Here is a 5,389-nt window from a genome sequence, read left to right as displayed (position 1 = left end):
GAAATCCAGCATTGTGATGCCCCTGGCTCTGGTTTTCTTTTTCAATATTCCCTTTGCTGATTCCATACAAATCTTAAGATGATTTTTTCCAACTCTCTGAAGAAAGTCCATAGTATTTTGATAGGGATTGCATTGAATGTGTAAATTTCCCTGGGTAGCATAGACATTTTCACAGTATTAATTCTTCCAATCCGTGAGCATGGAATATTTTTCCATCCCTTTGTGTCTTCCTCAAAATCTTTCAGAAGTGTTCTGTAGTTTTTAGGGCATAAATCCCTTACCACTTTGGTTAGGTTTATTCCTAGGTATCTTATGGTTTTGGGTGCCATTGTAAATGGGATTGACTCCTTGATGTCTCTTTTTTCAGTCTCATTTTAGTTTATAGGAATTCCACTGATTACTATGCATTGATTTTGACTCCTGCCGCATGGCTGAATTGCTGTATGAGTCCTAGCAATCTTGGGGTGGTGTCTTTTGGGTTTTCTACACACAGTAACGTGTCATGTGCAAAGAGGGAGAGTTTGCCTTCCTCTGCCAGTTTAAATGCCTTTTATTTCTTTTTGTTGTCTGATTCCTGAGGCTAGGACTTCTAGTACTATGTTGAATAGCAATGGCGAGAGTGGACATCCCTGTCATGTTCCTGATCTTAGGGGAAAGGCTCTCAGTTTTTCTCCATGGAGAATGATATTTGCTGTGGGCTTTTCATAGATGGCTTTTGAGATGCTGAGGAATGTTCCTTCTATCCCTACACTGTGAAGAGTTTTGATCAGGAATGGATGCTGTATTTTGTCAAATGCTTTCTCTGCATCTATTGAGAGGATCCTATGGTTCTTGTTTTTTTCTCTTGTTGATGTGATCTATCACATTGATTGTTTTATGAGTGTTAAACCAACCTTGCATCTCAGGGATAAATCCCACTTGGTCATGGTGAATAATCCTCTTAATGTACTGTTGGATCCTATTGGCTAGTATCTTGTTGAGAAATTTTGCATCCATGTTCATCAGGGATATTGTTCTATAATTGTCCTTTTTGGTGGGGTCTTTGGTTTTGGAATCAAGGTGATGCTGGCCTGTTAGAACAAATTTTGAAGTATTCCATCCCTTTTTATCCTTCAGAACAGCTTTAGTAGAATATTATTTCCTCTTTAAACATTTGATAGAATTCCCCTCAGAAGCCATCTGGCCCTGGAATTTTGCGTCGTGGCAGGTTTTTGATAACTGCTTCAATTTCCTTGTTGGTTATTGGCCTTTCAGGTTTTCTATTTCGTTTTGTTCTAGTTTTGGTCATTTGTGATTTTTCCAGAAATGCATCCATTTCTTCTAGATTGCCTAATTTATTGGCTTATAGCTGCTCATAAAATGTTTTTTAAAATCATTTGTATTTCCTTGGTATGGTTCTGATCCCTCCTCTTTCATTTGTGATTTTATTACCTTGAGGGTTTTTTTTTTCTCTTTAATAAGGCTGGCTAAGGGTTTATCTATCTTATTAATTCTTTCAAAGAACCAACTCCTGTTCTTCTTTTTTTATCTGTTCTGCAGTTCTTCTGGTCTCTGTTTCATTGAGTTCTGCTTGAATCTTTATTATCTCCCCTCTTCTGCTTGGTGTAGGCTTTATGTGCTGTTCTTTCTCCAGTTCATTTAGGTGCAAGTTTAGCTTGTGTATTTGAGTTATTTCCAGTTTTTTGAAGGAGACTTGTATTGAGATGTATTTCCTTCTTGGGACCTCTTTGCTGTATCCCAGATTTTTTGAATGGTTGTATCTGCATTTTCATTAGTTTCCCTGAATCCATAGATTCTTCTCTAATTTCCTGGTTGACCCATTCATCTTTTAGTAGGATGCTCTTTAACCTCCATGTGTTTGAATTTCTTCCAAATTTCTTCTTATGACTGAGTTCTAGTTTCAAAGCATTGTGGTCTGAAAATATGCAGGGGGGCAATCCTATCTTTTGGTATCGGTTGAGACCTCATTTGTGACCTAGTGTGTGGTCTATTCTGGAGAAAGTTCCATGTGCACTTGGGAAGAATGTGTATTCAGTTGTGTTCAGTTAGAAAGCTCTGTAAACATCTGTGAAATCCATCTGGTCCAGTGTATAATTTAAGGCCCTTGTTTCTTTGGTGATGTCATGCTTAGAAGATCTGATATTTACTGACAAGGACTGTGTTGAAGTCTCCTACTATTAGTGTATTATTTTATTTTTTTCTTCCTCTACTTATTGAATTAAAATTTATTTCAAAAGGTAAAGTTTATATATCCTTTGAATAAATAAGAAGTCAAAAATTTTAGAATTAAGTAATAAGTCTTCAACATTATAAAGCCATATATAGCAGTAATTAAAGTAGTGGTAATGTCACAGAAAATGATAAAAATGTCACAGAATTCAAATCACAACTTGGATTCTCAATGATTCAAGTGTCTTATCTTACACAATAAGAGTTTGGTCAATTTTAAGATAAACTTCCTCCAGATATGCTGTCCTCAAGTCCTCTAATCTTGTGGTCCATCAGCTCACACAATGGGATAGTTGGTTGCTGTGGCAATTCTACAATGGTTGTTCTGGTCTTAGGCCATTTTTATATAGCCATTCCAGCCCCATTCTGGACCCCAACTGTTCTTGATAATCCAAAATTTATTATTTGAGTCTGTTCCTACAAAGCCATAGCCAGCCACCCGAACACCATGATCTAGATCTTTGCAGCTGCAGTCTGGATCAAATTAAATGCCTGCTTTGTAGAACTGGAAATGCCTGCATCAGTAGCAACAGAGATGGGCCCTAGAGTTGCCACTGCCTTCATTAGGGTCTTTTCCCATTGAGGGAGGTCCATGAAGCCAGTGTCATTGGCAGCAGAACACTCAGTCTTGTAGTTACAGGTCTCTATGTCCTTTCCAAGATATGGATAAGATTCCTCTGAATCCAGGCCTCCATTGTCTTTAACATGATGAAAGGTGTTATCCATCAGGCCACCACTGCAGCCCTCATTGCCTTGAGCCTTAGAGCAGTCCACCAGGTTCTGCTCACTCAGTGGCACAAGTTTGCCTGTTTTCCGGAACATCTGTCTTTTGAGGGCACCAGTTGCACTAAAAGTCCAACAAGAACCACACTGACTCTGATTCTGCACAGGAGTTACGTAGCCTTTCTCTCTCCAGTCCACAGATTTGGGGATCTCAGCAAAGATAGGTTCTTGGAACACTTTCCCTTTCTTGTGCTTCTGGTTTTGAAAGTCATTCATCACCTGCCTGAATTCTTCATTGGTCATGTCACCAAAGGTATTCATCGCCATTGTGAAGCCATGTTTCCCTTGGCTATATTCTCAATTATGCAGTTCAATCATTTTCATATTCTCCCACACTGCTCTCCTCTATCCTTCTTCATTCATGCCATATAATCTGTGCATTGCCTTCCACTGGTACCATTATGCATTTAAGCTTTCATCGAGTTTTGGAGCTGCTGAGGCTATTCACAAGCAAAGGGCAGTCAAGAAGAGTGAACAATTCATGTTTCAAAAACCTGCGGCATCCACAGCTGCGCAGGTGCACCCCACGGATCGCCAAGGCCCATGAGTCTAGTGTATTATTTTCTAAGTATCTCTTTACTTTGGTTATTAATTGATATACTTGGCATTATTAATTGATATACTTGGCATCTCCCACATTAAGAGCATACATATTCATGATTGGTAGGTCTTCTTGCTGGATTGATCCTTTAAGTATGATATAGTGTCTGTCTTCATCTCTTACTACAGTCTTTGGGATAAACTTTAATTGATCTGATTTGAGGATTGCTACCCCAGCTTTCCTTTGAGGAGCATCTGAATGGTAGATGGTTTCCACTCCTTCATTTACAGGCTGGAAGTGTCCTTAGGTCTAAAATGAGTCTTTTGTAAGACAGAAAATAGATGGGACTTTCTTTTTTATCCAGTCTGATACCCTGTGTCTTTTGATGGGATCATTTAGCCCATTCACATTCAGAGTAACTATTGAAAGATATGAATTTATAGTGTTATCGTAATACCTATTCTGTCCCTGTTTTTGTGGATTATTTCCTTGAGCTCCCTCTTTCTTTTACAGGGTCCCCTTTAATATTTATTGTAGAGATGGTTTGGTGGTCACATAGTCTTTCAGTTTCTGCCTATTCTGGAAGCTCTTTTTCTCTCCTATTCTGAATGAAAGTCTTCTTATTTAGGACCCTGAATATATCCTGCCAGCCCTTTCTGGCCTCACCGGTCTCTGTGGAGAGGTCTGCTGTTAATCTGGTATTTCTCCCCATATAAATTAAGAATCTCTTGTCTCATGCTGCATTAAGAACTTTCTCTTAAATGTTTGGGAAAAATCAGAAAGGGAGACAGGACATAAGAACTCCTAACTCTAAAATAAATTTATTATCAAAAAAAGAATTTTCTCTTAATCTTTGAAATTTGCAAGCTTCACTATTAAATGTGAGGTGTTGAATGGTTTGTATTGATTGGGGTGGGGGGGAATCTCTAACTCTTGGATCTGAATGCTTGTTTCCCTCCCCAAATTAGGGAAGTTCTCAACTATGGTTTGTTCAAATATACTTTGTGGTCCTGGGATCCCTGGGTGGCGCAGTGGTTTGGCGCTTGCCTTTGGCCCAGGGCGCGATACTGGAGACCCGGGATCAAATCCCACATCAGGCTCCCGGTGCATGGAGCCTGCTTCTCCCTCTGCCTATGTCTCTGCCTCTCTCTCTCTCTGTGTGACTATCATAAATAAATAAAAATTAAAAAAAAAATTTTATACTTTGTGGTCCTATCTATCTCTCAGTCTCTTCTGGAGTCAAATTATATGTAAATTCTTCCTTATCAAGCTATCATTTATTTCCCTAACCCTTTCTTCATTGGCTCTTAATTGTTTTTCTCTTTTTTCCTCAGCTTTCTTCCTTACCATCAACTTGTCTTCTATGTCACCCATTCTCTCTTCCACCTCATTAACCCTAGCAGTTAGGAAATCCAGTTTGGATTGCATCTCATTTAATCTCTTTTTAATTTAGGCCTGATTAGATCTCACTTCTGCAATAACAAAGTCTCTAGAGTCCTTTAGGCTTTTTTCCAGAGCCATCTGTAGCTTTGTATTTGTACTTCTGAATTGACTTTTTGACATTGGATTTAAATCCAAATTCTGTAACTCTGTTATTGGTTCTTTCTTTTTTGGTGAATTCTTCCTTCTAGTTACTTTATCCAGTGCAGAGTGGCTGTATGAGTGGGTTGAAACAAAAATATCAACCACACCCTAAGTAAAATATACCCTAGATGATTCCGAAGAGGTCAGAGACCATAATAAATAAATAAATAAATAAATAAATAAATAAAACAGAACAACATAAAACAAAAGGATCACTAAAGTGAAAAACAAATTTTAAAACAAATTAGTAAA

The 5,389-nt window shown here is 38.3% G+C and overlaps 1 pseudogene; it reads right to left on the bottom strand.

Moving 5' to 3' along the window:
• Window positions 1–1,457: 1,457 nt before the first annotated feature.
• On the bottom strand, window positions 1,458–3,529 carry LOC140596475 (procathepsin L pseudogene; annotated as a pseudogene).
• Window positions 3,530–5,389: the final 1,860 nt, after the last annotated feature.

The sequence above is a fragment of the Vulpes vulpes genome, unplaced genomic scaffold, assembly GCF_048418805.1.
Source record: "Vulpes vulpes isolate BD-2025 unplaced genomic scaffold, VulVul3 Bu000000665, whole genome shotgun sequence".
NCBI classification, from domain to species: Eukaryota; Metazoa; Chordata; class Mammalia; order Carnivora; family Canidae; genus Vulpes; species Vulpes vulpes.
Note: the sequence above shows the minus strand (reverse complement) of the source record. Positions and strands in the feature narration are given on the sequence as shown.